The sequence below is a fragment of the Dendrobates tinctorius genome, unplaced genomic scaffold, assembly GCF_039654945.1.
Source record: "Dendrobates tinctorius isolate UK_male_01 unplaced genomic scaffold, ASM3965494v1 ptg000046l, whole genome shotgun sequence".
NCBI lineage: Eukaryota > Metazoa > Chordata > Amphibia > Anura > Dendrobatidae > Dendrobates > Dendrobates tinctorius.
The window spans coordinates 78,336,685-78,360,055 of NW_027361714.1; the positions used below are offsets into that span (position 1 = coordinate 78,336,685).

The window sequence follows — 23,371 nt, forward strand, 5'->3', positions numbered from 1 at the left end:
TACTCGAGTCAATACGCTTACCCAGTTTTTCGTGGCAAAATTATGTGCCTCGGCTTATACTCAGGTCGGCTTATACTCGAGTATATACGGTACATTTCATTAGTATTTGGTACCATTGCCCTTAAACTCAATGACTTGGGTCAAACTTTTGGGATATCCTTCCACAAGCTTCTCACAATAGTTGGTTGAAATTTGGGCCCATTCCTCCTGACAAAACTGGTGTAACTGATCCAGGTCTGTAGGTCGCCTTGCTCGCACCTGCCTTTTCAGCTTTGACCATAAATTGTCAATATGATTGAGATCAGGGCTTTGTGATGGCCACGCCAAAACATTGACTTTGTTATTCTTAAGCCACTTTGTTACCATTTTGGTAGTTTGCTTCGGGTCATTGTACATTTGGAAGACACTTTTCTGCCCAAGCTTTACCTTCCTGGCAGATGTCTTGTGAGATGTTGCTTCAGTATTGCCACATAATCTTCTTTTCTCATGATGCCATCTATTTGGAGAACTGCACCAGTCCCTCCTACAGCAAAACATCCCCAACAAGATGATGCTGCCAACCCCGTGTTTCACAGTTGGGATGGTATTCTTAGGCTTCCAAGCTTCTCTCTTTTTCCTCCAAACGTAACGATGGTCATTATGCCCAAATAGTTCAATTTTAGTTTCATCAGATCACAGGACATGTCTCCAAAATTAAGGTCTTTGTTCCTGTGTGCATTTGCAAACATTGATCTGCCTTTTTATTGTTTCTTTTGGACTAATGACTTCTTCCTGACAGAGTGGCTTTTCACCCCATATTGATACATTACTCGTTTCACTGTGGATATTGACACAATCTTACCAGCTTTCACCATCATCTTCACAAGGTCTTTTGCTTTTGTCCTTGGGTTGATATGCACATGTCGAACCAAAGCATGTTCATCTCTGGGACATAGAACCCATCTCCTTTCTGAGTAGAGATGAGCGAATATGTTTGGAATCGGTAGCCAAATTTGAATTTGACATACTCGTGCCATATTGTAACTCAATTTGTGCCAAATTTATGTTTGATGATCGGTTCCGAACATATCTGGTCATTTCTACTCCCAATGACTCCAATGACATTCAGCTGTTTTCGGCAAATATTGCAAAAACAATATTCACCACCGATCATAATCTAAACCAAATTTTGACAAATTCGCTCAACTCTATTCCTAAGTGTTATGATTCCCATCTTGTTTGTACTTGTGTATAATTTTTTGTACAGATGAACGAGGCACCTTTAGGTATCTTGAAATTGTACCCAACGATGAGCCAGACTTGTGAAAGTCCACAATTCTTTTCCTGATATCTTGACTGATTTCTTTAGACTTTCCCATGATGCTACTCAAAGAAGTAGTGTGTTTCAGGTGCGCATTAAAATACATCCACAGGTGTGTCTCTAATTAACTCAAATCTCAGATCAGAAGCTTCCAAACACATGACATCATCATATGGGCAGTCCAGAATTGCTTAAATGAATAGTAATCTTAGTGTACGTAAACTATTGACTTTGCACTAAGTAATAAAAATGCCTTAAAACATTCTCTTACTCTCATTATTCTGGCATTTGGCAAATATAATTATGGTAATCCTAATTGACCAAAAATGGGAAAGGTTTATTCTGATTTCATGTCAGATACTGAGAAAAACATGCATATGTGTCTTTTTATATAGTGTATCTACACTTGTTTCAAATGTAGTTGGTGGCCCGACGAGTGTACAGATTTATAATACTACTGGATAATGTCTGACAGCACATTCTATAAATTATACATTATTGCAATTTTATCACAGTAATTACAACATTTAAATAAAGAAGTTATCCAAGACTAATCTAATGATGACGTTTACTTAGGCCAATCTAATATTGATGATCTATCCTAAGTACAACTCCCGGACCTGTGGATGAAGAAAGTTTACAGTGTACAGAACCAGAAGACAACAGCTCCATACACTGTGTAGTGGCTGTCACTGGGTACTGCAGCTAAGCTCCCATTAAAATGAATATGATCTGAACTGCAGTACACAAAATGGCCACTGCGCAGTGTATGGAGCTGTGCTGCTCTGGAACAAAAATGAAATCGGCATGCAAAGCACAAATGACAGATACTGCAATGGATCACAGACATATACACCGTGTTCAAAATTATTATACAAATTGTATTTAAGTGTTATAAAGATGTAATTTTTGTTTTTTCCATAAACTCATGGATGTTCATTGTGTCTCTGGGGTCTTTGGATCACTAAAATCAATCTCAAAAACCTAAAAACCTGTGATAATTAGTTTGCCAGGTGAGCCTAATTAAAAGAAAACTACTCAATAAGTTTATTGTACATTATTAAGCAGGCCACAGTTTTCAAGTAATATGGGAAAGAAAAAGGCTCTCTCTGCTGCCGAAAAGCGTCAAATAGCACAATGCATTCAATAGGGTATGTAAACATTAGCTCTTTCACGATAACTAGTGTGATCATCGAACTCTGAAGAGACTTATGTCTGATGCAGAGCACAGATAAAGGCATAATTGAGGAAGGTTTCTGACACATAAATTCATCAGATTAAGAGAGCAGTTATTAAAATACCATTAAAAAGTAGCAAACCGGTATTTGAAGCTGCTGGTGAATCTGAAGTCCCACAAAGCTTAACCCCTTTCTGCCATGTGATGTACTATCCCGTGCATGTGCCCTGGGATTTAATTCCCAGGGACGGGATAGTACGTCACAGCGATCAGCGACGCCCACGTGGTGAGCGCCACTGATCGCGGCCGGGTGTCAGCTGATTATCACAGCTGACACCCAGCACAATGTGTCAGGGGCGGTCACGGACCGCCCTCGACACGTTAACCCCTTGCACACCGCGATCAAACACGATCGCGGTGTACCGGGGGTTAAAGGGAAGCATCAGCAGGGAGGGGGCTCCCTCCATGCTTCCCTGAGCCCCCCACAGCAGCGCAATGTGCAGCGCTGCTGCGGGGGGCTCCTTCCCTGCAGGTCCCCGGATCAAAGATGGCGACGGGGACCTTCGGGGGCCTGCAGGGAGCTGGCTTCCTCAGTGCCTGCAAAGCGCAGGCAAGAGGAAGTCTGCTTCAATGCCTGTGACAGATCGCTGATATCACTGTTTAGGTACATCAGGGGCTCTCCAAAGGCAACAGGACACCCGCAAACCATTCCATGAAAGTCTGCATTCCAAAACGTCACTACTTCCCTTCTGAGCACCGACGTGTGCCCATACAGTAGTTTTCTCCCACATATGGGGTATCAGTGTACTCAGGACAAATTGGACAACAACTTTTGGGGTCCATTTTCCTTGGGAAAATAAAAAAATTGGGGACTAAATGATCATGTTTGAGGAAAAAATACGATTTTTTTATTTTCACGCCCGGGCGTTATAAACTTCAGTGAAGCACTGGGGGGGTTCAAAGTGCTCACCACACATCTAGATACGTTCCTTAGGGGGTCTAGTTTCCAAAATGGGGTCACTTGTGGGGGGAATCCACTGTTTAGGTACATCAGGGGCTTTCCAAACACGACATGGTGTTCGATCTCAATTCCAGCCAAAAACGTCAAACGGTGCTGCTTCCCTTCCGAGCTCTGCCATGCGCCCAAATAGTCGTTTACACCCACATATGGGTATCAGCGTACTCGGGACAAATTGCACAACAACTTTTGGAGTCCAATTTCTCCTGTTACGCTTGGGAAAATAAAAAAATGGGGACTAAATATGTTTGTGGAAAAAATGATTTTTTTAATTGTACGGCTGTATGTTATAAACTTCTGTGAAGCACTTGGGGGTTCAAAGTGCTCACCACACATCTAGATAAGTTCCTTGGGGGGTCTAGTTTCCAAAATGGGGTCACTTGTGGGGAGCTTCCACTGTTTAGGCACATCAAGGGGCTCTCGAAACGTGACATGGCGTCCGATCTTAATTCCAGCCAATTTTGCGTTGAAAAAGTCAAACGGCGCTCGTCCCCTTCCGAGCTCTGCCATTCGCCGAAACAGTGGTCCCCCCCACATATCAGGTATCAGCGTACTCAGGACAAATTGCACAATAACTTTTGCAGTCCAATATCTCCTGTTAACCTTGGTAAAAAAAAAAATTGGACCTGAAGTAATTTTTTTTGTGAAAAAAAAAGTTAAATGTTAATTTTTTTAAACATTCAAAAAATTCCTGTGAAGCACTTGAAGGGTTAATAAACTTCTTGAATGTGGTTTTGAGCACCTTGAGGGGTGCAGTTTTTAGAATGGTGTCATTTTTGGGTATGTTCTATCATATAGACCCCTCAAAGTGACTTCAAATGTGATGTGGTCCCTAAAAATAAAATGGTGTTGTAAAAATGAGAAATCGCTGGTCAACTTTTAACCCTTATAACTTCCTAATAAAAAAAATTTTTGGTTCCAAAATTGTGCTGATGTAAAGTAAACATGTGGGAAATGTTATTTATTAAGTTTTTTGGGTGCCATATCTCTGTGATTTAAGGGCATAAAAAATTCAAAGTTGGAAAATTGCCAAAGTTCCATTTTTTTCACAAATAAACGCAAGTTATATGAATGAAATTTTACCACTAACATGAAGTACAATATGTCACGTGCGTTCCAAAGTTATTACCTCATAAAGGGACAGTGGTCAGAATTGTAAAAATTGGCCCCGGCATTAACATGCAAACCACCCTTGAGTTCATACTTCGACCAGACCATTGCTGAACATCGTTGGGTGAAACGGTTTATGACAGCAGCCACCCGGCTTCATCCCAGACCAGTCAATCTAGTCCCCACCTGTGACTAGAATATCATCCTTTAAAGGGTTAACGCTTCCATCATTTGAGCCTATACCATCAGTAATGCTGGACAAGCTGTCCTGGAAAGCGAAGTTCATGGTGGCAAGCACAACAGCCAGTCGAGTTGGGCAGTTACAGGCTCTTTTGATAAACGAACCATACCTGAAGATATTAGAAGACCAGCTGGTGTTCCATTTTGACCCTTCATTTCTGCCTAAGGTAGTTTCAGACTTTCATAGAAATCAGGACATAACACTCCCTTCCTTCTGCCAAAACCCAAAGAACAGAAAAGAAGAGTTCCAGTCTTTTGATGTAAGGAGAGTGGTCCTACATTATCTCCACGTAACTAAAGAGTGGAGGAAAGACCTGTTCGTTCAACCCTATAGACAGAATAGGGGAAAGCAGGCATCCAAAGCTACGATGGCCATTTGGATAAAAAGAGCAATTGCTGAAGCATTCCAGGTTCAGAATCTCACACCTTCACAGAAGTTCACGGCTCATTCCACTAGGGCAGTAGCAGTCTTGTGGGCGGAAAAAGTTAGTGCCTCTATCGAACAGATATCCAGAGCAACTACCTGGTTGTCTGTCTACACCTTTGCACACCTTTGTCAAACATTGCAGGCCTGACTTGATATCTGTTAAGGATTTATCATTTGGGAGAAAGATTCTCCAGGCGGATGTACCGCCCTAGACATTAGACATTGGTATTCCTCCTGTTTGCTGTCGTGGGAGGTTATAAAAAAATAAATAGAATTAGACTTACCGGTAATTCGATTTCTAATAATCCACCACAACAGCACGGGTAATTCCCTCCCATTGCTCAATTATTGGACCCAGTGATAATTATGATTTAAAGCATTCATACTTTTGTGGTCCTTTATAATAACACTGGGGAAAGGAGGTGGGAGTGGCTGTTACACCTTTTTTTTTATTTCCTGTCCCTATTCGGATGAGATGACATCCTCCAGTGTGCTGTTGTGGCGGGTTCTTAGAAACCGAATTACCGGTAGGTCTAATTCTATTTTTGCCACCAAAATGTAGTTTTAACCCCAGATTTTACATTTTCACACAAGAAGTGGGTAAAATGGCACCATAATTTGTACCAAAATTTCTACTGAATGTGGTAATTTTCCATATGTGGCTGTACAGTACTACTTAGCCATACGGAGAGACTCGGGAGGAATGGAGCGCTATTTGCCTCTTTGAGCGCAGATTTTCCTAGAACCGTTTGCATACTCCATATACAGAGCGCCTAATTGCTAGAAGTGCAGAATCCCCTCTTAAGTGACCCCATTTTGGATATTATATCCCTTGGGGAATTTATCTACAGGTGTAGTGTCGATTTTGACTTCATGGGTATTTTCCAGAAACAAGCAGCAATAAATGTTAGTGAGTAAAAATTGCAAACTGCCGTTGCAGTGTCCAGTACGCTGTAGTGGCTAGTACATTGCAGTTACTAGTATATTATGCCAAGCCCGTGCTTCTGGAGACGTGCATTCGTAAGTTAGGCAGGCTCTCATCGCTTCAGTAATGCCAAACATGTGGACGTTATACAAGTGTTTTGGGTACACTGTGGGGCTCCGAAGGGAAGGGGGCATTTGGATTTGGGAGCGGAGAATTTGCTGAATTACTTTTGGAGGGTGAGGAGCCATTTTGCTTTTCCAGAGCCTTTGTATTACCAGTAATGTGGAAGCCCCTATATTTCCATTAACAGATGACAGACATGAGTGGGGTCTTGGTTTTTTTTTTTGTGCCTAAACAGTGGAAACTCCCCACAAGTGACCCCATTTTGGAAACTAGACCCCCCCAAGGAACTTCTCTAGATGTGTGGTGAGCACTTTGAACCCTCAAGTGCTTCACAGAAGTGTATAACGTACAGCCGTCCAATTAAAAAATCATTTTTTCCAAAAAAATTTTCTTTTCACCCACAATTTTTATTTTTCCAAGGGAAACAGGACACCAAAAGTTATTGTGCAATTAGTCCTGAGTTCGCTGATACCCCATATGTGGGGGTAAACCGCTATTTGGGCACATGGCAGAGCTCAGAAGAGAAGCAGCGCAATTTGACTTTTTTGGTTGGAGTTGAGATCAGACGCCATGTTGCGTTTGGAGAGCCCCTGATGTGCCAAAACAGTGGAAACCCCCCAATTCTTACTCCAACCCTAACCCCAACACACCCCTAACCCTAATCTCAGCCCTAGAGCTAACCCTTACCCTAGCCCTAACGGGAAAATGGAAATAAATATTTTTTTTAATTTTATTATTTTTCCCTAACTAAGGGGGTGATAAAGGGGGGTTTGATTTACTATTTATGGCGGGTTTTTATGTTTGGCAGCTGTCATACACTAAAAGATGCTTTTTATTGTAAAAATAGTTTTTGCATCACCACATTTTGAGAGCTATAATTTTTTCATATTTTGACCCACAGAGTCATGTGAGGTCTTATTTTTTGCGGGACAAGTTTTATTGGTACTATTTTCGGGCACATGACATTTTTTTATCACTTTTTCTTCCGCTTTTTGGGACGCAGAATGAACAAAAACCAGCATTTCATGAGTTTCTTTTGGGGGGTGCATTTAGACCGTTCTGCATCTGGTAAAATTGATAAAGCGGTTTTATTCTTCGGGTCAGTACAATTACAGCGATACCTCATTTATGTTTTTTTATGTTTTGCCACTTTTATACAATAAAACCAATTTTATATAAAAAATAATTATTTTTGCATCCCTTTATTCTGCTAGCTAAAACTTTTTTATTTTTTCATTGATGACGCTGCGTGGCGGCTCGTTTTTTGCAGGACAAGATGATGTTTTCAGCGGTACCATGGCTATTTATATCCGTCTTTTTGATCGCACGTTATTGCACTTTTTGTTCGGCAGTATGATGATAAACCATAGTTTCTTGCTTTGTCTTTTTTTTTTTTTTTTTTTTTTTAAGGGGTTCACTAAAGGGGTTAACTAGTGGAACAGTTTTATAGGGCGGGTCGTTACGGACGCGGCGATACTAAATGTATGTTTTTTTTAAATTAGGGAATTTTTTTTTAAATTTATTTTGGGATTTTTTTAAATTATTTTTACAGGTGTTTTTTTTTTTTCTTTATTATATTGTCCCAGAGGGAACATCACTGTCTTGTGTGAGATCGCGATCTGACAGTCGCTGCTACAGGCTTCCTCATGCCTGCGCTCAGCAGGCAGTGAGGAAGCCGCCTCCCTGCAGGACCCCAGAGGCCCCCGCAGCCATACTGGATCCGGGGGCCTGCAGGGAGGAGGACTCTCGGAGCGACACAGCACATCGTGTCACTCTGGGGGTCGCAGGGAAGCACGGAGGGAGCCCCCTCCCTGCGCGCTTCTCTCCTATGCCCCCTGTACACTGCGATCAAACATGCCAGGGGTTAATGTGCCGGGTGTCAGCGGTGATAATCAGCTGACACCCGGCCGCGATCAGCGACGCTCCCCCCATGAGCACAGCTGATCGCGTGTGACATAATATTCCGTCCTTGGGACTTAGGTCCCAGGTCACATGGACAGAATATTACGTCCAATGTATGAAAGGGGTTAAGGGTACTGGGTCTGAGTCCTTATTCCAAGCCTTTATGTAGGATATCCAGGATCTGGGCATTGTTGGGCTGTCGGGGATGCAACCGGTCCGGTTCACACCATTATGCAAACGTTTTACAGGTCTTGTGGTATATGGCGTTTGTTACTGGCTTCCTACTTTTTTGTAGGATGTTAAAAACTCTCTTAGAGAGACCCTTGGCTTTTACAAACGAGAACTCAGAAGCCAGGATGCTAGAAGTCTGAGTGGCAGATTGACCCTTGGTGCAGGAGACCTCTGACTGGTGGAAGGATGAGAGGACTATCTACACACAGGCTGGTTATGTTGCCGTACTAGCCAGAGGAGTGCCACCAGAATGACCCTGTCCTGCTCAAATTTTATCTTCTGCAGAGTCTTTGGTAAGACTGGGATCGGGGGAAAGGCGTAAGCCAGATTGATCCACCACTGGTGAACGGAGGTGTCTATGCCTAGATATGGGTCGTCTGGATTCAGTGAGAAATAGCGGGTTCACCTTTGCACTCTGGCGTCCTCTCTGCTTAGGAAGTCGGCTCACTTGTTGGCTGTTCCCTTTATATGGAGGGCTGACAAATAGAGATTTTCTTCAGTCAAAAAAAAATATCCTTGATGAGATGTCTTTCAGGTCTTCAAGCTTCCATGGTGATGGAGGTGTGCGACTGTGGTCACAATGTCCAAATAGATCTTTAAGTGGATACCCCCCAGATCACAGATGTTGCTGCCATGAGGATCTATTCCACCGCCTTCAATTTTCTGAAATTCGAGGATTGTCTGCTGATTTCGGCCAATCAGTGACCTTGGAAGGATGTCTGAGAAACTATGGTGCCCCATCCTTTCTTGCTGGCATCCATTTCTTTTGTCACAAGTGCGATCTGGATGCAAGGAACTTCTCCTGTTCTGTTTCATTCGGTTGTTTCACAATGACGTCTTTATCCGGGTAGGTATCGACAACTTCTTGTTCATTGATCTGGGGGATCCATCCCTCTCTACCAGAACACAAGTCTGAAGGTCCCTGGTGTGCGGTTGGGCCCAGGGTACTGACTGGATGCAGGATGTCATCATCCCGAAGACTGACATGGTGAATTTCATAGTCACTGACTTTCTGCTCCACAGGATGTTTATCTTTGCACTGAGCTAAATCTGGTTCTGTTTGAGCAAAAAGGATGTTTGCCCCTGAGAATCTAGGAGAACTAAGAATGTCTTTTTGTGGAAGGGATTATATCTGACTTTTGTTGATTTATCAGCCACCGCGGCAACATCAGAATTAGAGTTGTCTGTATGTGCTCTTGCAATGATAGTACTGAACGTGCCACTAGCAGGAAATCAAGATATGGAACAATGCAGATCTGTCGACTTCTGATGTGAGCCATGACCGCTGCGATAATTTTTATGAACATTCGGGGTGCCAAAGATATTCTGAATGGGAGCACGTTGAACTGATAATGAGTTATCTGTTCCCCCTGGGCAGCTGCGTATCTCAGGAAATTCCAGTTGTTGGGATGAATCGGAACGATAGTACATGTCCTGCAGATCGATCATCGCCATGGCAAAGTCCTTCCCTATCAGGGGAACTGCTGATTTGATGGACTCCGTCTTGAAACTTCTGTATTTGATAAATTGGTTCAGTGACTTCAAATTTTTTATGAAACTGTAGGATCCGCTTGGCTTTTTTTTTTTTTTTTTTATATGAACAGATGGGAGTAGTGACCCCTGTTCTTCTCCATCTCCGGGACTAGTGAAATTATCCCTGAGGACAGCAGGTTTTTCAGACCTGACTTCAGGGCGTCCTGGAGCGTCTGTGCAGAGAGTTGTGCTATTGTTCCTCTGTGGAGGGTAGAAGGAAAACTATCTTCACCCCTTCCTGAATGGATTCTATAAACCACAGGTTGGTGCACCTTTCTCGCTTTTGTGGAAGGTAGGCCGGGATCATACATGCGAGGTATACGGCCGAGTCTTGCATGTTAATACCCAGCACTGCCGCCGGCACGCAGGAGCGAAGTGTGCGGCCACATAGCAATATATGCAGCTAAAGGCTCCGCTCCTGAGTGCCGGCGGCAGTTCCGGGCATTAACATGCGAGACTCGGCCGTAATGTGAGATGCGACCTCCTACTCTCTCTTAAGCATCATGGTTTGTTTTGACAGTGGCCCTGGGAGACAAATTTCTGCCTCGGCCACCCTTGGGGTAGCTCCACCTTCCCATCTCCCTTTACCTCTGTACTGGGAAGTTTGCTTTTGAGGCGGCCGAAAGGACTTGTTCCTGGAACTTTTTGGTTCGGGCAGGGATTTTTTCTTGTCCGAAGCCTTCTCCAACAAGTCATCCTGAGCCGATCCGAACATATATTTCCCCTTAAAAGGAATGGAGCATAGTTTTATTTTGGATGCTACATCACCACCCCATGACATCTCACTGAGAAGGATAGGGCTGATGATCTCCCCGCTACTCTGAGGGATTCTGCCGAGTTGTCCGCTAAGAAGGCTGTAGCATTCTGGAGAAGGTGTAGTGAGATGAGGATCTCCTCTCTGGAGGTCCCTGCCACCAGGTGTTCTTCTAGCTGCCCCAACCAGCATGCCATTGACCTGGCTACAGATGTAGAGACTGCATTTGTGTTCAGTACAGCTGCTGACATCTCCCAGGATTTTCAGAGGAGGCCCTCCATCTTGCGCTCTATGGTATCTTAACTGGGAGGAATCCTTAAATGGCAAGGTAGTCTTCTTGGCAACACGTGCGACCTGAACGGCTGCCTTAGGCACCTTGGCCCAGCATTCCACAGTCTCCTCATCAACTGGAAATCTGTCCATTAATTCTGATGGGGTGTATAGTCTCTTTTCTGGAGAATCTCGTTCCTCTAGAACCCGCTCACAGATGATTTTATGGAGACACCCGAACATCTCTTCCTGCACTTAACGTGTAGGTCTTTACTCTTCCACCACCGTGGTTCTCCTCACAGCCATGAGAAGTTGCACCATGTTTTCCAAAGAAAAGTTGTACCTCCTATCAGGGTGGATTTGATTTAAATCTAACTGATTTAAATCACGATTTAAATCACTAGTCAGTAAGACTTGATTTAAATCAGTGATTTAAATCAAAGTTTCTACCTAAACTAGTTCTTGCTACTTTAACATGCAAGTAGATGAAGATTTTTAGAATCACTTTTTTCTCCCCAGTTTAATGGGTTAATCATTCATATTTGGACACCACTGTTCTGTTGTACTTAGGAAGGAGAAAAATAATCCTGACCTTAATAACAATTTAAATAGATTTATTCAACTGAAACAATAACATTACAGCATAAGTTATTTGCTTAAACAAACATCCATGTTTGTTAACTAATTTGGCTAAATATATATATATTTTAAGAAACTTAGACTGTCAGCCCAGCCGACACATGAAAAACTTAAATACTACTGTCCCTGCTGTCCTCTGTAGCTCACTTGTCGTCATCTTCATCATCATCTTCTTCGTTCCTATTCATAATCTGGAAAATAAAAACAAGCTTTCCTGCTTTATTGGGTCCCAACCGATTTCTCAATTTAGAATGAATGAGTCCAAAGGAAGAGAATATTCTTTCAACGCCTGCAGAAGAAGCTACTGCTGTTAAAAGTGAAATCATTACTTGAACAGTCTCTAAATCCAAGCGCTTAAGTGACTTCCACCAGTTTACTGGTGTGACCTTCCTTAAAATATCTTCAGCAAACATATATTTCTTGAATGGTTACCCCTTAGCTCTGAAGTTTATTATAGTTGGCATTAAAGATGGATGATTGCTGGATACCCATGTCATAGCTAACTCCTCTTCCTCAGCACTTAGGTTTTGACCCTGATATTGGATATTGACAATATTTGCCAAAAAATGAGCTGGAGTCAGTGCTTGTCCCATTCGTTTGTTTTCTGCTTGTAATTTAATTCTGTCCATGTGTAGTTCTGTTTTTAAGTGTTCACTCAGTTCCTTCCAAATTTCAACAGCATCCGCAATAAAACAGCTATTTTTCTGTATTTTGTTTAAAGCTTGAGAGATGGGTTTCAGGAAGCTCAGCATATGTTCAACATTTCTCTTAAGCCCAATGTTGAGGATTTTGGCCGTGACAGTGCCATCTATTTTATCTCGATTTTCTTCACAAAGTGTCATCAGAATAGGCCAGTTTTTGATATACTGCTCAAAACAGTCCACCACAGAGTTCCATCTAACATCTTGTGGGAGCGTTAGCTTGGTTCCACCCATCCTTTTCAGAGCTGCTGCAGCAAAATGATTATTACGGAAGTATTTAGCAATTTCAACAACATTAGCCTTTATTTCTGGAACACTTAAGTCTTTGGCTAAGAGGTGCAGCAAATGAGCACTGCAACCATATGTTATTAGCAGCTTTGTATTCCCTCCCTGCTCTTCTAATCTTGGATACGTTTGCAGCATTGTCAGTGACCAAACTGCGTACTAGACATTTGATTTTTTGTTCACATGTCGTTATAGCTTTTACTGCCACTTCTTGTAAGTATTCTGCTGTGTGTGCATTTCCTGACGTATCAGTTGTTTGTGCAAGGAAGACTTTACCTTCTTCTGTTGTTATACAAGCACATACAATAGGATCATTGTGGACATTACTCCACCCATCAATACTTAGGTTAACAATTTTACCCTCCAGAGCTGTTGCACATTGCTCCATTTCTCTGTCATACACTTGATCCAGCAGTTTCCCTGCAACATCAGCTCTGCTGGGTGGACTGTATCCTGGTCTCAGTGACTGAACCATATTAATGAAATGTGGGTTCTCAGTCAGACGGAAAGAAGAGTTCGTTGCATAAATAAACTGGGCAATTTTTTCATCAATCAACTCTTTTTCTAATCTGCTAGTTCTTATCACAAACCTATCTATGGTGGTTCCAGGAGGTAAAGGTTTTTTCTTCCTTTTGGGTGATGGTGATATGTGGCTGTGTCTGATGATGATGCTGCTGCTGCTAATGAAGCACTATCCTGGATGGATAACTCTGAAACTGTAGAACAGGATGATGGTGATCTTGGAGGTGGATAGTTTCCAGAATCCATGAATTCCCCTAAACAAAAAAAGTCAATGCTGTTATTTTATTGTTTATACAATTTCTGCTTATTGTACACAACACATCACTGCCCCTGCCCCAAAAGGAATATTTGTTTTTCTTCATAACTGTACCAAATGACAGTAACATGCAGTAATAAGAAATATAATTTTTCTCACACATGACAGTTCAGTCTTTAGAAATAGGATTCAATAAAAATGTTTGCCAACCTGAAGATCCTGCCTGTTCAGAAGTGTTTCTTTGGTCATCTTCATCACCGCACTTCTCATGATGTTGCCTCATTCGCGCCACCAGGCCTTGCATCTCTTTGTTGCATCGTTTGCATTTTGCACACATGCCTGCCTTACCGAGAGGCGAAGGAGCTTCATTAAAATATTCCCAAACTGGGTCTCTTTTACGGCCTGCTGCCATTATAAGGAAAGAATGTAATAAACCTCAGATCGTACACACAAACAGATCCAGACTTGTCTGTCTGTGGCTATGCTGCAGTATTGTGCTCAAAGTTTCACTTTCATTTTCTTGTCTGCTTGCCCTTCCTCCTCCTCACACTTAGATTCACATTCTTCTTGTGTTGTGCAGATCTATTCCACTCCAAGCAATCTAACTTCTTGGACTTGGCACTGAAGGGGTTGATTCTGTATTCATAGGTTTGTAGAACAATAGGATTAAGGTCTTTTTCTCAACTCTGTTCATGTTGTAACATTTTTGCCGTGAAGAAGAGGCTGGGACCTCTGCGGAGTCAAATTCAGTTTTGAGAACTGCGTAAGTAAAGCGAGCGTCTGTGATAATATAGGAGAGAAACTGCCCACTAATCCTACAGAAACCTCTGGAAGAGCATGGCATTGTGAATGTTACACATATACAGCCTTTATTCTACTGAGTTAAACAACTCAGCTTTATCTCATGATGGAAGAACCTTTGGATGGTAAAATATTTTCCTCAAAAAGCAGTTTATTGAAAAAAATCCGATTTAAATCAAAAAAATCCGATTTAAATCAAAAAAATCCGATTTTTTAAAAAAAAACATTGATTTTTATCCACCCTGCCTCCTATCCTGTACTTCAGGAACCGGACTCAGCTCACCCTACTCCAGGTATTCTTCCGGCATGGACTCCTGGAAATCCAAATCCTCTTCCTGATAGATACTTCTCTTCTTGGCTGCTGGAGTTGCGTTGGGAGCAGGCACTGCCTGGGAGAAGGATGCCAAAGAAGACTATCCCTTTAATTTCATCCCTTAAGCGGGGCTGTTCTTCTTTAAGCATTTTTTCTATACAGTGCTGACCTAGGGGCTTCCCATGTGAAGACACAAGCTTGTGTGCACAAATTGCACATCTACGGCAGGTGGCCTTGGATTTTCTCCTTGGTGCAGGCTCCTTGTCCCCCTGAAACACGAGGGATATGGCAAAAACAGGTCTTTAAACATCTATACCAGCACCATGGAAGGGATCTCCAATGCCTGTATACTTACAGGGACTAGAACAGTGCTGAGCTCCACAGATGCAGAGCGGAAAGGCCCGGACTCCATGCTACCTCACAATTTGTCCTACCTTGCTTGACCTTGTGTCCAGGCCTCTTTTATGCCAGGCGATCAGACAAGCGCATCCCCCCCCCACACACACTCAATGGTATAAAATTCTGTGAGGCACTTGATCAAAATGATCACTGCACCCCTTCATGAATTCATTGGGGAGCGTAGTTTGTAAAATGAGTTCACATATAGTGGGTTTCTGCTGCTCGGGCACCTTAGGGGCGATGCCTATGTGACATGGCACCCTCAAACCATTCCAGCAAAATCTGAACTCCAATATGGTGCCTCTTCCCTTCTGAGCATTGCACTATGCCTCAAAAATAGTATTCCCCCACATATAGGGTATCGGCGTACTCAGGAGAAATTGGTGCAATTTCTCCTGTTACCCGTATGATAATTCAAATTTGGGGCTAAAATAACATTTTTGTGGGGAAAATGTGATTTTATTATTTTCAAGGCACAACGCTATAAACACCTGGAAAGCACCCGAGCGTTCAAGGTGCTCACCACACATCTAAATACATTCCTTAAGGGGTCTAGTTTCCAAAATGGAGGCACTTGTGGGGGGTTTCCACTGTTTAGGCACATCAGGGGCTCTCCAAATGGACATGACGTCCACTAATGATTCTTGGAAATTTTACATTCAAAAAGTCAAATGACGCTCCTTCCCTTCCAAGCCATGCGCCAAAACAGTAGTTTTCCTCCTCAAATGGGTGTATCGGCATACTCAGGATAATTTACACTACTAATTGTATGGTGCAATTTCTCCTTTTACCCTTATGAACAAGAAAAAATTGGGGCAAAAATAAGATTTTTGTGGGGAAAATGTGATTTTATTATTTTCACGGCTCAACGGTATAAACTTCTGTGAAACACCTCGGGGTTCAAGGTGCTCACCACACATCTAAATACATTCCTTGAACGGTCTACTTTCCAAAATGGGGTCACTTCTGGGGGTTTCCAATGTTTAGGCACATCAGGGGCTCGCTAAACGGGACATGACATCCATTAATGATTCCAGGAAAATCTACATTAAAAAAGTCAAATGATGCTCCTTCCCTTCTGAGCCTTACCGTGCGCCCAAACAGTAGTTTTCTCCCTCATATGGGGTATAGACACGCTCAGGAGAAATTACACAATGTTGGTGTCCACAGAATGTAAAATTTTCTAATTTGTTGCCAAGTTTCCGTTTTTTTCATAAATAAATGCAAGTCATATTGAAAAGATTTTACCACAATATGTCATGAAAAAAAATCTCAGAATCAGTGGGATCCGTTTAAGCGTTACAGAGTTATAACCACATAAAGTGACAGTGGTCAGAATTGTAAAATTTGGCCTGGTCATTAACGTGCAAACCACCTTCGGGGGTAAAGGGGTTAAGTGTTCCAGTGTTATTACAACATAAAGTGACGGAGGTCAGAATGTGAAAATTTGACCTGGATAAGAAGGTAAAAACAGGATTGGGGTGAAGGGGTTAACGTGTAACTTGGCCTGTTAAAATGTTTTTGATTGAAAAACTTGTGTGTTCAGTAAATGTGACCCCTTAATACTGCAGGTTCAACAAAAGACCAAAAACTTATAAAATGTTTGGACACTGTTGTGCATAATAATTTGGAACATAGCATTTTGATTTTTTTTAGTTTTGAAAAGTTATCTTTGGGAGTTTTGTCCAATAAAATTTGATTTATGATCTAAAAGTTGATGATTTGAACATTATACTGATTCAAATAACACTCATTCATAACACTCTCGCACCCCTCCAATCTACAGTATTCTAAACTCGGCTGCACAACTAATCCACTTATCCCCCCGCAATTCCCTTCCCCGGCCTCTCTTCTCAGTCAAGCCCTTCACTGACTCCCCATTACCCAGAGACTCCAGCTCAAAACATTAACTATGGCCAGCCACAACCGGTCTCCTCGAAAAACATCTGACCTCGTCTCCCAGTACTTACCTGCACGCAACCTCCGATCCTCACAAGCTTTCCTTCTCTACTCCCCTCTTATCTCCTCTTCCTACAATCGCATGCAAGATTTCTCCCGTACATCCCCCCTGCTCTGGAACTCTCTACCCCAACATATCAGACTCTCGTCAATCTCTTTTCTCAGTTCAGATTTGTTTTTTATTCATTTCATTGTGCATTCAGTGCATATATGGGTGTGACCGCCCTCTTTCTGAGCTGGGAAAGCCATCCAGTCTGGCCTAAGCTGTTACTAGTGGTTCAGCCGCTCGACCCTTATTCACATTCACGCCACTTGGCAAGTGAAAAGGTTTTAAATACTAAAGTAGGGACTGTCCCACAAGGGTTGCCGTGATGTGGCGGGATGGCTTGTACATTATTTTGATCAAAATTATGTTTACTAAATACCCTTTTTATCATCATTACCTTTATGCATTATTTGCAGTATATTTTTTACTTTTTAGTTATATTTGTGTTTTTTGCTTTTTGTTTTCTCTGGTTAATGGTCATGTGTTAATATGCACTTACATTGTGCATACACATTAACTTACTTTTCTCAGTTCAGATTTGTTTTTTATTTTTTTTATTTTTTTTAGTATTCTAAACTCGGCTGCACAACTAAGCCACTTATCCCCCCGCAATTCCCTTCCCCGGCCTCTCTTCTCAGTCAAGCCCTTCACTGACTCCCCATTACCCAGAGACTCCAGCTCAAAACACTAACTATGGCCGGCCACAACCTGTCTCCTCGAAAAACATCTGTGACCTCGTCTCCCAGTACTTACCTGCACGCAACCTCCGATCCTCACAAAGCTTTCCTTCTCTACTCCCCTCTTATCTCCTCTTCCTACAATCGCATGCAAGATTTCTCCCGTACATCCCCCCTGCTCTGGAACTCTCTACCCCAACATATCAGACTCTCGTCAATCTCGTGGAAACCTTCAAAAGGAACCTGAAGACCTACCTCTTCCAACAAGCCTACAACCTGCAGTAACCACCAAACCACTACACGACCAGCTCTACCCTCGCCTACTGTATCCTCACCCATCCCTTGTAGATTTTGAGCCCTTGCGGGCAGGTTCCTCTCTCCTACTGTACCAGTCATGACTTATCGTTTAACGTTATTGTACTTGATTTTTACTATGTATACCCCTTTTCACATGTAAAGCACCATGGAATAAATGTCACTATAATAACAAATACCGTAACTTGCATTGACCATTTAGGAAAATTAGAGAAAAATAGCATTTACATAATTTTGAACACGGTGATGTAAATTTTAAGTCAGGAGACTCACAGTCAGTCGATACATCACAGTCTGTTTCCGGACAGTGAAAGTTGGATGTCAAGTGCCGAGTTTATCATTTTTACTAAATGGATGCCAATAGGCATTAAAAAAAAATTGGAATACCAGTTCATATCCTTTTCAGGTCTGGTCATTAAGGGACTAAAATATTTGGAGAAAAGCACATAGATTTCACAAAAACAGAGCAAAAACATTTTGATTCAAGCAAGACTGTAGTAGCAGCTCCCTCCCACCCATAAAGGTCACATGCCTTCTTTCACTTGACCGCAGGAAGTTGGTTAATTCTGGAGTTTAGAGCTGGAATGTGCTGTGTAAAAGCTGCAACTCAGTTGCATTCACTTTATCCTAATGATTGCCATGCATGGAGTGCACATTTTGATTTCATAATCAAGTGGCTATTGGCCCGTCGTACGGCCAGCTGAAGTGTCTGGAGGCATCATTCCTGATATAAAAGGCTGTGCAGCACTGTGGGTGATCAAGTAGGATGCCACTCCAAATATGAATTTCATATGAACTTAACACTCCAAAAGTTGATGCAAGAAAAGCGAGAAATTTATGGTGCTTCACAGGGCAGTCAATTGTATACATTTGACGCTTCGACCATTAGGCCTTCTTGGTGACAGATTCCATCTGACACTCGCAGGTGGAGCACGGCTCCATACACGGCTGTTATAGACAGAACCTGGATGTGTGTGTCATTATCTGCCGGGCATGGGGCAGAGTCACCGTGTGATCCTGCTCCCAACTTGCGCCGTACACGTACATCGAATGTTGGGAAAAGGTTAAAGGGGATGGCCATTCTCAGAAAAAAAGTATGCAGACACTTGATGTGACTGCAGACTGCCGAATCACGACAGTCTGCAATGTGCATGCTGTCGCAATTCCGGTGTATTCCCTATACAAGTGGGTAGTCATTTCACCACATACATGTTATTTGCATACTTTCGGTCATATAATGCCTAGTCAGACCTGGTAAAAGAAAACCGGGTAAGCTCAGGAGTCTAGTCATGACGGGACACAAGTATGCACATCACAAAGGTATTTGTCATGTGATCACCCTCGCAGGGAATACATTGAATCAGGACAGTGTGCGTGCTGCACACTGTCATGATTTGGCATTCTACTGATGTGAGAGCTGAGTGAGCTTCATGTGTACGAGTGAGAGGGGTGTGTGTGATAGCTGCATGGTGACAGGTGAGCGGGCTGTATATGCGTGCTGCATATGTGAGCAAAGTGAGCGTGCTGAATGTGACTGACGTGTGAGCGGGCTGTGTATGAGTATTGCATGTGACTGAAGTGTGAGCGTGTTTGTGTGTACTGCATGTGACTGACGTGTGAGCAGGCTGTGTATGAGTACTGCATGTGGCTGATGTGTGAGTGGGGTTGTGTATGAGTATTGCATGTGACTAACACGTGAGCGGGCTGTGTAGGCATACTACATTTGTCTGATGTGTGAGCGGGTTGTGTATGTATACTGCATGTGACTGAAGTGTGAGCGGGCTGTGTATGACTATTGCATGACTGACATGTGAGGGGGTTGAGTATGAGTATTGCATGTGACTGACAAGTGAACGGGTTGTGTACGAGTATTGCATGTGACTGACATGTGAGAGGGCTGTGTATGACTGCTGCATGTGATCGACGTGTGAGCGGGCTGTGTATGTGTACTGCATGAGACTGACGTGTGAGCGGACTGTGTATGTGTACTGCATGAGACTGACGTGTGAGCGGGCTGTGAATAAGTACTGCATTTGACTGACGTGTGAACAGGCAGTGTAGGAGTATTGCATGTGACTGACATTTGAGCGGGCTGTGTATTCATACTACATTTGTCTGATGTGTGGGCGGGCTGCATATGAGTACTGCATGTGATTGAAGTGTGAGCAAGCTGTGTAAGAGTGTTGCATGTGGCTGACGTGTGAGCGGGTTGTGTATGAGTGTTACATGGGTCTGACATGTGAGCAGGCTGTGTGCGAGTATTACATGTGACTGACGTGTGAGCGGGCTTTGTATGAGTATTAAATGTGTGACTTGTGAGCAGGTTGTGTATATGAGTATTACACGTGAGTGACGTGTGAGCAGGCTGTGAATGAGTATTACATTTGAGTGACATTTGAGCGTGCTGTATACGAGTATTACATGTCTATGACATGTGAGCAGGCTGTGTATGAGTATTACATGTGTCTGACGTGTGAGCGGGATGTATGAGTATTACATGTGTGACATGTGAGCGGGATGTACGAGTATTACATGTCTCTGACGTGTGAGCGGGCTGTGTAGGAGTGTCACATGTGTCTGACGGGTGAGCGGGCTGTGTATGAGTGTCACATGTGTCTGACGTGTGTGTGGGCTGTGTATGAGTATTATATGTGAGTGACGTGTGTTGGCTGTGTACAGGACCGGACTGGCCATCTGGCAAATGGCAGAAGGGCCTGTCTGATCATGGGCTGCCTTGTCTGCTACTTTGTTAAAAAAATCAGTTTTCTCAAGACACCCATACTGTTAAGAGTTGTGACGGAGCGCAAAGTCGCCGACTCCGTCACTTACCCCAGCAGGCCACAGGTATCATTAGAAATATTGGTCTTATAGATAATCTTCCTTTCCCCCATCCAGGGTAATATTCGTATTATATCCAATCTAGTTCATGGGGACGGGGACAACATGGGCCTGTGTGATTTCAAATGACAGGGCTGAATTTCAGCCACAGTCCGCACCTGGCTGTGTACGAGTGTCACACGTGACAGACGGGTGTGGGCTGTGTACGAGTGTCACACGTGACTGACGGGTGTGGGCTGTGTACGAGTGTCACACGTGACTGACGGGTGTGGGCTGTGTACGAGTGTCACACGTGACTGACGGGTGTGGGCTGTGTACGAGTGTCACACGTGACTGACGGGTGTGGGCTGTGTACGAGTGTCACACGTGACTGACGGGTGTGGGCTGTGTACGAGTGTCACACGTGACTGACGGGTGTGGGCTGTGTACGAGTGTCACACGTGACTGACGGGTGTGGGCTGTGTACGAGTGTCACACGTGACTGACGGGTGTGGGCTGTGTACGAGTGTCACACGTGACTGACGGGTGTGGGCTGTGTACGAGTGTCACACGTGACTGACGGGTGTGGGCTGTGTACGAGTGTCACACGTGACTGACGGGTGTGGGCTGTGTACGAGTGTCACACGTGACTGACGGGTGTGGGCTGTGTACGAGTGTCACACGTGACTGACGGGTGTGGGCTGTGTACGAGTGTCACACGTGACTGACGGGTGTGGGCTGTGTACGAGTGTCACACGTGACTGACGGGTGTGGGCTGTGTACGAGTGTCACACGTGACTGACGGGTGTGGGCTGTGTACGAGTGTCACACGTGACTGACGGGTGTGGGCTGTGTACGAGTGTCACACGTGACTGACGGGTGTGGGCTGTGTACGAGTGTCACACGTGACTGACGGGGGTGAGCTGTGTACGAGTGTCACATGTGACTGACGGGTGTGGGCTGTGAATGGTGGACTCGGGGAAGGAGCGTGCAGCGTGGGCCGTTTCCTTATACTAATCTACAGCTGGGGCCATTAACCCCTTTAAGTGTTATTGTGGCACTGCAGCCCTCACACTGGGTTGTGCACCTGGCTTTCTATCACATGTAACAGAAGCCCCCACAGTCAGGCACTAGTAGGAAGGACACACAGGAGTCCCGGTCGCCACAGATGTCCCAGCGCTCCCACAGCCGGCTGCCTCAGTCTGTCACACACATCCCCCTTCCCGCCCTCTGAATCTGAAAGCGACTGAGCATTACCTGTACCGCAGGAACAACAGCGCTGTCCAGATAGACGTTTGACGTCACGACGTAATGACGCCACACGTTCTGCCGCTGCCGGCATTGAAGTCGGGGCATCCTGAGAGCTCCATACTGCGGAAACTTCGGCCAATCAGTGTCATTGGAGACTAGCAGCAGCAGAAGAGCGGTGTGGGGGGCGTGCTGTGGTCACCGATAATGACCGTGCAACTGCTGTCACCTCCCGGGTCACGTGACCGCATACAGAAGTTGGTTTGGGGTGGGCGGGGCAGTCGCCATGGTGATGGGGGATATACACAAATCAGTGCGAAGGCTGAGAGGAGAGTGAGGTGCCGCTGTGAGTATATGCTGAGCCCGCACAGGGCGAGGGTCTATGAGGGGCCGTGCTTAGTGCGGTATTATCAGCTTAATGTGAACAGGGCTGAGCGGCCATCATTAGGACAGTCACATACCTGCAGGATTGCAGCACTTTGTGTGTGCTATGGATCAATTATACATGTAATCGCTTGTAAGAAATTGTGGTAATAACTCTGAAGGTGGTAATGAAAGGGTTATTCCCCCAAAACACGTTATCCCCTATCCAGCTACAGCCCCTATTAAAGGGGGAGCAGGCGCTCCAGTCATTGTCTATGGGACGGTCGGAGAAGCTCAGCTTCTGGCTGTTTCCGGCAGTCCTATCAATAAGGATTATGGCCCCTGGGCGTCCCTGTGATCGGACCCCCAGCAGCAAGTGATTCCCTATATATAGGGCCTATAGGATGGACAGAAGAGATCATGTTTTGGAGGAATAACCCTTTAATCCTCTATGGTAGAATGATTTTGAGGCTACTAAATTATCCGTAAAGGGTTAAACTAATGGTCATATTATGCAGCCAGTGAAGCTGGGGCCGGACCCCTTTCTGGCTGACGGACGGACTCTTTGCATTGCTGTGAATTCTTTTCCACTGGTTGTGGGGAGGATGTTGGCGCAGGGGAACACGTGGGCTGATGGGCACAGAGATGACACTGGCTTTTTTTATTTGACTTGTATAAAAGACCCCTAACTTTCTTCAGGCCCCCCGGACATGAATGTGGGCCTGATTCATTAATATTGCATTTTGCACACCGGTCTTAATAAAGGGGGGAAAAAACAAACACAAATTAGACAGCGCATATAGGGTGAGTAAGTAATGGGAACAGGTTTAGTAGAGGGGCGCACCTTATGGGGTAGTGCCAGGAAGTGATACCGCCATGCTGCCACTGCCCTTCTCCCACATGGAAAAGCATGTAAATCAACAGCCGCGGAGACACCATCACATGTTTCTCAACGCAAGCAATGACTAGCCAGGTCTTTCCCCGGGAAGGAACAACCACGGGAAGGGCAGTCTCCAATGA

At 44.0% G+C, this 23,371-nt stretch overlaps 2 protein-coding genes across 5 annotated transcripts in view; one reads left to right on the top strand and one right to left on the bottom strand.

The window, feature by feature from the left end:
• FIG4 (FIG4 phosphoinositide 5-phosphatase) overlaps positions 1-22,176 on the bottom strand; it is a 744,221-nt gene extending 722,045 nt beyond the window's left edge. Inside the window, exon 1 of one of the 2 annotated variants that reach the window (XM_073576032.1) lies at positions 21,998-22,169. The gene's annotated coding sequence lies outside the window, so the exon portion shown is untranslated. Of the gene's footprint in view, positions 1-21,997 lie in introns of both variants that reach the window. The other variant, XM_073576033.1, reaches the window with a different exon arrangement.
• An 11-nt stretch (positions 22,177-22,187) lies between these two features.
• AK9 (adenylate kinase 9) overlaps positions 22,188-23,371 on the top strand; it is a 211,726-nt gene continuing 210,542 nt past the window's right edge. For 2 of the 3 annotated variants that reach the window (XM_073576028.1, XM_073576030.1), the window contains exon 1: positions 22,193-22,334. The gene's annotated coding sequence lies outside the window, so the exon portion shown is untranslated. Of the gene's footprint in view, positions 22,335-23,371 lie in introns of all 3 variants that reach the window. The other variant, XM_073576031.1, reaches the window with a different exon arrangement.